The sequence below is a fragment of the Tachypleus tridentatus genome, chromosome 13 (assembly GCF_004210375.1).
Source record: "Tachypleus tridentatus isolate NWPU-2018 chromosome 13, ASM421037v1, whole genome shotgun sequence".
In the NCBI taxonomy this organism is placed as follows: Eukaryota; Metazoa; Arthropoda; class Merostomata; order Xiphosura; family Limulidae; genus Tachypleus; species Tachypleus tridentatus.
This window is the reverse complement of record NC_134837.1, coordinates 266338217-266348418: the sequence shown is the minus strand read 5'-3', so window position 1 is coordinate 266348418 and position 10202 is coordinate 266338217.

The following is a 10202-nucleotide window of genomic DNA, read 5'->3' as shown; positions in this document are numbered from 1 at the left end:
AATACCTTTTATATAATATCAGCATCTGTGTTTCTTTAACCAGTGCTAGTGTTTACATTCAGGCTATATATAACAGTTAACACCAAAACATAGAGAATACCTTTTACATATATATCAGCATCTGTTTTAACCCAACTTCTGGTGCTTGTTTATTCAGACTATATATAACAGTTAACACCAAAACATAGGCATTACCTTTTTATATATAATGTCATCAAGTGTGTTTCTTTAACCAGTGCTGGTGTTTACATTAGAGCTATATATAACAGTTAACTTACAAAACATAGCATTAGCCTACTATATGTGCAATATCAGCATCTGTGTTTTTTTAACGATTTGTTTGTTGAACTTACATTCAGAGCTATATATAACAGTTAACACCAAAAACATATGCATTACCTTTTATATATAATATCAGCATCTGTGTTTCTTTAACCAGTGCTAGTGTTTACATTCAGAGGTATATATAACAGTTAACACCAAAACATAGGCAATTAACTTTTCTTTATATAATATCATCATCTGTGTTTCTTTAACCAGTGCTAGTGTTTATCATTCAGAGCTATATATAACAGTTAACACCAAAACAAATATAGGCATTACCTTTTTTATATATAATATCAGCATCTGCGTTTCTTTAACCAGTGCTAGTGTTTACATTCAGAGCTATATATAACAGTTCAACCTGCCAAACATAGGCATTACATTTTATATATAATATCAGCATCTGTGTTTCTTTAACCAGTGCTAGTGTTTACATTCAGAGCTATATATAAGGTTTAACACACAAAACATAGACATACCTTTTATATATAATATCAGCATCTGTGTTTCTTTAACCAGAAGCTAGTGTTTACATTTAGTGCTATATATAACAGTTAACACCAAAACATATACATTAGCTTTTATATAAAATATATGCATCTGTGTTTCTTTAACCAGTGCTAGAATTTACATTCAGAGCTATATATAGTTAGCACCAAAACATAGGCATTACCTATCGGCATATATATTTCAACATCTGTGTTCTTTAACCTAGTGTAAATGTTTACATTTACGGCTAGTATATGCAGCATAACATATAAAGTCCAGGGAATACCTTTTTATATCGGCATCAGCATCTGTTTCTTTAACCAGTGCTAGTTGTTTACATTCAGAGCTATATATAACAGTTAACACCAAAACATTTGATTACCTTTTATATATAATATCAGCATCTGTGTTTTCTTTTAACCAGTGCTAGTGTTTACATTCAGAGCTATATATAACAGTTAACACCAAAACATAAGCATTACCTTTTATATAAAATCATGCATCATGTGTTTCTTTAACCAGTGCTAATGTTTACATTCAGAGCTATATATAACAGTTAACAACCAAACATAGGCATTACCTATTTAATATAATATCAGCATCTGTGTTTCTTTAACCAGTGCTATGTGTTTACATTCAGGAATATATATAACAGTTAACACCAAAACATAGGCATTACCAGCGCATATATATTATCAGCATCTGTTTTTTAACCATTTCCTACACTGTGTTTTTATTTCAGAGCTTTCTGTATATAACATAACACAAAAAATTGAGAATATTTTTTATATAATATCAGCATCTGTGTTTTCTTTTTTAACCAGTGCTAGTGTTTACATTCAGGCTATATATAACAGTTACACACACTAAAACATAGATCTGTTTTATACCTTTATATATACATCAGCATCTGTTTCTTAAACCAGTTCTTTGAGTGTTTAATTCAGAGTTCTATATGTAACAGTTAACACCAAATCCATAGGCATTACCTTTTATATATAATATTCAGCATCTGTTTCAACTTAACCAGTGCTAGTGTTTACGTTCAGGAGCTATATATAACTTAGTTAGCACTTCAAAACATAGACATTACCTTTTTTTACTTATATAATATCAGCATCTGTTCAACTTTACTTTTCTGCTTTAGTGTTTACATTCAGAGCTATATATAACAGTTAACACCAAAAAAAATAGGCATTACCTTTTATATTTAATATCAGCATCTGTTTTTCTTTAACCAGTGCTAGTGTTTACATTCAGAGCTATATATATAACAGTTAACACCAAAACATAGGAATAACCATTTATATATAATATCAGCATCTGTGTTTCTTTAACCAGTGCTAGTGTTTACATTCAGAGCTATATATAACAGTTAACACCAAAACATTACAGATTACCTTTATTGTATATAATATCAGCATCTGTGTTCTTTAACCAGTCTGTTAGTGTTTACATTCAGAGCTATATATAACTTGTTAACACCAAAACATAGGCATTACCTTTTACTTATAATATCAGCATCTGTGTTTTCTTTAACCAGTGCTAGTGTTTACATTCAGAGCTATATATAACAGTTAACACCAAACATAGAGCAATATTTTATATATAATATCAGTTCTGTTTTTTTCTTTAACCAGTGCTTGAGTGTTTACATTCAGAGGCTATATATAACAGTTAACACCAAAACATACGCGGGGCATTACCAGCTTATATATAATCATCAGCATCTGTTTCTTTAACCAGTGCTAGTGTTTACATTCAGAGCTATATATAACAGTTAACACAAAACATAGACATTACCTTTTTTATATGTTGTATAATATCAGCATCTGTTTCTTTAACCAGTGCTATGTGTTTACATTCAGAGCTATATATAACAGTTAACACCAAAACATAGGCATTACCTTTTATATATAATATCAGCATCTGTGTTTCTTTAAACTGTGCTAGTGTTTACATTCAGAGCTATATATAACAGTTAACACAAAACATGTGAGAATACCTTTTTATATAATATCAGCATCTGTTCTTTAACCAGTGCTTAGTGTTTTACATTCAGAGCTATATATAACAGTTAACACCAAAACATAGAATTACCTTTTTTATATATAATATATCTGTTTCTTTTATGCTAGTATACATCAGCATCTATAACAGTTAACACCAAAACATAGGCATTTCTTTATATAATATCAGCATCTGTTTTCTTTAAAGCTGTGCTTCTGTTTACATTCAGAGCTATATATAACAGTTAACAAACAAAAGCATTGAAGTACTTTTACATATAATATCAGCATCTGTTTAGCTTTTCACCAGTGCTAGCAGTTTTTATTCAAGATATCCACGCTAACTATGGCAAAACATAGGCACATGGAAGTACCATTTGTATATAATATCAGGCATCTGTTTTGACTTTAACCAGTGCTAGTGTTTACATTCAGAGCTATATATAACAGTTAACACCAAAACATAGACATTACCTTTTATATATAATATCAGCATCTGTTTCTTTAACCAGTGCTAGTGTTTATTCAGAGCTATATATAACAGTTAACACCAAAAATAGGCATTACCTTTTTATATATAATATCAGCATCTGTGTTTCTTTAACCAGTGCTAGTGTTTACATTCAGAGCTATATATAACAGTTAACACCAAAAATAGGCATTACCTTTTATATATAATATCAGCATCTGTTTCTTTAACCAGTGCTACTGTTTACATTCAGAGCATTACCTTTATATATATAACAGTTAACACCAAAACATAGGCATTAACTTTTATTTATAATATCAGCATATGTGTCTTTACCAGTGCTAGTGTTTAGATTCAGAGCTATATATAACAGTTAACACCAAAACACTGAGAATACCTTTTGTATATAATATCACCATCTCTCGTTCTTTAATCCGTACTCTGTTTACATTCAGAGCTATATATAACAGTTAATACCAAAACATAGAGAATACCTTTTATATATAATATCAGCATCTGTTTCTTTAACCAGTGCTAGTGTTTACATTCAGAGCTATATATAACACTTAACACCAAAACATAGAGAATACCATTTACATATGATATCAACATCTGTTTCTTTAACCAGTGCTAGTGTTTACATTCAGAGCTATATATAACAGTTAACACCAAAACATAGACATTAACTTTTATATATAATATCAGCATCTGTGTTTCTTTAACCAGTGCTAGTGTTTACATTCAGAGCTATATATAACACTTAACACGAAAACATACGCATCTTCTTTATATAATATCACCATCTGTGTTTTTTTAACCAGTGTTAGTGTTTACATTCAGCTATATATAACAGTTAACACCAAAACATTGAGAATACATTTTTATATATAATATCAGCATCTGTTTCTTTAACCAGTGCTAGTGTTTACATTCAGAGCTATATATAACAGTTAACACCAAAAAATAGGCATTACCTTTTATATATAATATCAGCATCTGTTTCTTTAACCAGTGCTAGTGTTTACATTCAGAGCTATATATAACAGTTAACACCAAAACATAGGCATTACCTTTTATATATAATATCAGCATCTGTTTCTTTAACCAGTGCTAGTGTTTACATTCAGAGCTATATATAACACTTAACACCAAAACACTGAGAATACCTTTTTGTATATATATATCAGCTCTGTTTCTTTAATCCGTGCTAGTGTTTACATTCAGAGCTATATATAACAGTTAACACCAAAACATAGAGAATAACTTCTTATATATAATATCAGCATCTGTTTCTTTAACCAGTGCTAGTGTTTACATTCAGAGCTATATATAACAGTTAACACCAAAACATAGAGAATACCATTTACATATGATATCAACATCTGTTTCTTTAACCAGTGCTAGTGTTTACATTCAGAGCTATATATAACAGTTAACACCAAAACATAGACATTACCTTTTATATATAATATCAGCATCTGTTTCTTTAACCAGTTAGTGTTTACATTCAGAGCTATATATAACAGTTAACACCAAAACATAGGCATTACCTTTTATATATAATATCAGCATCTCTGTTTCTTTAACCAGTGCTAGTGTTTACATTCAGAGCTATATAACAGTTAACACCAAAACATAGGCATTACCATTTATATATAATATCAGCATCTGTGTTTCTTTAACCAGTGCTAGTGTTTACATTCAGCTATATATAACAGTTAACACCAAAACATTAAGAATAACATTTTATATATAATATCAGCATCTGTGTTTCTTTAACCAGTGCTAGTGTTTACATTCAGAGCTATATATAACAGTTAACACCAAAACATACGCATTAACTTCTTTTATATAATATCAGCATCTGTGTTTTTTTAACCAGTGTTAGTGTTTACATTCAGAGCTATATATAACAGTTAACACCAAAACATAGGCATTACCTTTTATATATAATATCAGCATCTGTTTCTTTAACCAGTGCTAGTGTTTACATTCAGAGCTATATATAACACTTAACACCAAAACATAGGCATTACTTTTATATATAATATCAGCATCTGTGTTTCTTTAACTCTGCTAGTGTTTACATTCAGAGCTATATATAACAGTTAACACCAAAAAAATTGAGAATATTTTTTTTATATAATATCAGCATCTGTGTTTCTTTAACCAGTGCTAGTGTTTACATTCAGAGCTATATATAACAGTTAACACCAAAACATTGAGAATACCTTTTATATATAATATCAGCATCTGTGTTTCTTTAACCGTGCTAGTGTTTACATTCAGAGCTATATATAACAGTTAACACAAAAAAATAGGCATTACCTTTTATATATAATATCAGCATCTGTTTCTTTAACCAGTGCTAGTGTTTACATTCAGAGCTATATATAACAGTTAACACCAAAACATAGGCATTACCTTTTATATATAATATCAGCATCTGTTTCTTTAACCAGTGCTAGTGTTTACATTCAGAGCTATATATAACAGTTAACACCAAAAACATAGGCAATACTTTTATATATAATATCAGCATCTGTGTTTCTTTAACCAGTGCTAGTGTTTACATTCAGAGCTATATATAACAGTTAACACCAAAACATTGAGAATTACCTTTTATATATAATATCAGCATCTGTGTTTCTTTAACCAGTGCTAGTGTTTACATTCAGAGCTATATATAACAGTTAACACCAAAACATAGGCATTACCTTTTATATATAATATCAGCATCTGTTTCTTTAACCAGTGCTAGTGTTTACATTCAGAGCTATATATAACAGTTAACACCAAAACATAGGCATTACCTTTTATATAATATCAGCATCTGTTTTCTTTAACCAGTGCTAGTGTTTACATTCAGAGCTATATATAACAGTTAACACCAAAACATAGGCATTACCTTTTATATATAATATCAGCATCTGTTTCTTTAACCAGTGCTAGTGTTTACATTCAGAGCTATATATAACAGTTAACACCAAAACATAAGAATAACTTTTATATATAATATCAGCATCTGTGTTTCTTTAACCAGTGCTAGTGTTTACATTCAGAGCTATATATAACAGTTAACACCAAAAAAAATAGGCATTACCTTTTTATATATAATATCAGCATCTGTTTCTTTAACCAGTGCTAGTGTTTACATTCAGAGCTATATATAACAGTTAACACCAAAACATAGGCATTACCTTTTATATATAATTATCAGCATCTGTGTTTCTTTAACCTAGCTAGTGTTTACATTCAGAGCTATATATAACAGTTAACACAAAAAAATTGAGAATATTTTTATATAATATCAGCATCTGTGTTTCTTTAACCAGTGCTAGTGTTTACATTCAGAGCTATATATAACAGTTAACACCAAAACATTAGAGATTACCTTTTATATATAATATCAGCATCTGTGTTTCTTTAACCAGTGCTAGTGTTTACATTCAGAGCTATATATAACAGTTAAAACCAAAACATAGACATTACCTTTTATATATAATATCAGCATCTGTGTTTCTTTAACCAGTGTTAGTGTTTACATTCAGAGCTATATATAACAGTTAACACCAAAAAATAGGCATTACCTTTTATATTTAATATCAGCATCTGTTTCTTTAACCAGTGCTAGTGTTTACATTCAGAGCTATATATAACAGTTAACACCAAAACATAGGCATTACCTTTTATATATAATATCAGCATCTGTGTTTCTTTAACCAGTGCTAGTGTTTACATTCAGAGCTATATATAACACTTAACACCAAAACATTGAGAATACCTTTTGTATATAATATCAGCATCTGTGTTTCTTTAAACCGTGCTAGTGTTTACATTCAGAGCTATATATAACAGTTAACACCAAAACATATACATTACCTTTTATATATAATATCAGCATCTGTGTTTCTTTAACCAGTGCTAGTGTTTACATTCAGAGCTATATATAACAGTTAACACAAAAACATAGGCATTACCTTTTTAATATAATAGCATCATCTGTTTTTTTAACCAGTGCTAGTGTTTACATTCAGAGCTATATATAACAGTTAACACCAAAACATAGGCATTACCTTTTTATATATATATCAGCATCTGTTTCTTTAACCAGTGCTAGTGTTTACATTCAGAGCTATATATAACAGTTAACACCAAAACATAAGCATTACCTTTTTTATATATAATATCAGCATCTGTTTCTTTAACCAGTGCTAGTGTTTACATTCAGAGCTATATATAACAGTTAACACCAAAACATAGGCATTACCTTCTTTATATAATATCAGCATCTGTGTTTTTTAACCAGTGTTAGTGTTCACATTGAGAGCTATATATAACAGTTAACACCAAAACATAGAACATTACCTTTTATATATAATATCAGCATCTGTTTCTTTAACCAGTGTTACTGTTTACATTCAGAGCTATAAATAACAGTTAACACCAAAACAAATACATTACCTTTTATATATAATATCAGCATCTGTGTTTCTTTAACCAGTGCTAGTGTTTACATTCAGAGCTATATATAACAGTTAACACCAAAACATAGACATTACCTTTTATATATAATATCAGCATCTGTGTTTCTTTAACCAGTGCTAGTGTTTACATTCAGAGCTATATATAACAGTTAACACCAAAACATATACATTACATTTTATATATAATATCAGCATCTGTGTTTCTTTAACCAGTGCTAGTGTTTACATTCAGAGCTATATATAACAGTTAACACCAAAACATAGCAGCATTACCTTTTATATATAATATCAGCATCTCTTTTTCTTTAACCAGTGCTAGTGTTTACATTCAGAGCTATATATAACAGTTAACACCAAAACATAAGCATTACCTTTTATATATAATATCAGCATCTGTTTTTTTAACCAGTGCTAGTGTTTACATTCAGAGCTATATATAACAGTTAACACCAAAACATAGGCATTACTTTTTATATAATATCAGCATCTGTGTTTTTTTAACCAGTGCTAGTGTTTACATTCAGAGCTATATATAACAGTTAACACCAAAACATACGCATTAACTTTTTATATAATATCAGCATCTGTTTTTTTAACCAGTGTTAGTGTTTACATTCAGAGCTATATATAACAGTTAACACCAAAAACATAGGCATTACCTTTTATATATATTATATCAGCATCTGTGTTTCTTTAACCTAGCTAGTGTTTACATTCAGAGCTATATATAACACTTAAACCAAAAAATTGAGAATATTTTTTATATAATATCAGCATCTGTGTTTCTTTAACCAGTGCTAGTGTTTACATTCAGAGCTATATATAACAGTTAACACCAAAACATTGAGAATACCTTTTATATATAATATCAGCATCTGTGTTTCTTTAACCCGTGCTAGTGTTTACATTCAGAGCTATATATAACAGTTAACACCAAAACATAGGCATTACCTATTTAATATCATATCATGATCTCTGTTTTAACCAGTGCTAGTGTTTACATTCAGAGCTATATATAACAGTTAACACCAAAACATAGGCATTACCTTTTATATATATATTCAGCATCTGTTTCTTTAACCAGTGCTAGTGTTTACATTCAGAGCTATATATAACAGTTAACACCAAACCATAAGCATTACCTTTTATATATAATATGAGCATCTGTTTCTTTAACCAGTGCTAGTGTTTACATTCAGAGCTATATATAACAGTTAACACCAAAACATGCGTGGCATTACCTTTTTATATAATATCAGCATCTGTTTTTTAACCAGTGCTAGTGTTTACATTTCAGAGCTATATATAACAGTTAACACCAAAACATAGGCATTACCTTTTATATATAATATCAGCATCTGTTTCTTTAACCAGTGCTAGTGTTTACATTCAGAGCTATATATAACAGTTAACACCAAAACATAGAATAATTACCTTTTATATATAATATCAGCATCTGTGTTTCTTTAACCAGTGCTAGTGTTTACATTCAGAGCTATATATAACAGTTAACACCAAAACATAAGCATTACTTCTTTTATATAATATCAGCATCTGTGTTTTTTTTAACCAGTGTTAGTGTTTACATTCAGAGCTATATATAACAGTTAACACCAAAAAATAGGCATTACCTTTTTATATATAATATCAGCATCTGTTTCTTTAACCAGTGCTAGTGTTTACATTCAGAGCTATATATAACAGTTAACACCAAAACATAGGCATTACCTTTTATATATATTATCAGCATCTGTGTTTCTTTAACCAGTGCTAGTGTTTACATTCAGAGCTATATATAACAGTTAACACCAAAACATGAGAATACCTTTTTATATATAATATCAGCATCTGTGTTTCTTTAACCAGTGCTAGTGTTTACATTCAGAGCTATATATAACAGTTAACACCAAAACATATACATTACCTTTATATAAATAATAGCATCTGTGTTTCTTTAACCAGTGCTAGTGTTTACATTCAGAGCTATATATAACAGTTAACACCAAAACATAGAATACCTTTTTATATATAATATCAGCATCTGTTTCTTTAACCAGTGCTAGTGTTTACATTCAGAGCTATATATAACAGTTAACACCAAAACATAGAGAATACCTTTTATATATAATATCAGCATCTGTTTCTTTAACCAGTGCTAGTGTTTACATTCAGAGCTATATATAACAGTTAACACCAAAACATAGACATTACCTTTATATATAATATCAGCATCTGTTTCTTTAACCAGTGCTAGTGTTTACATTCAGAGCTATATATAACAGTTAACACCAAAACATATATTATTTTTTTATATATAATATCAGCATCTGTTTCTTTAACCAGTGCTAGTGTTTACATTCAGAGCTATATATAACAGTTAACACCAAAACATAGGCATTACCTTTTTATATAATATCAGCATCT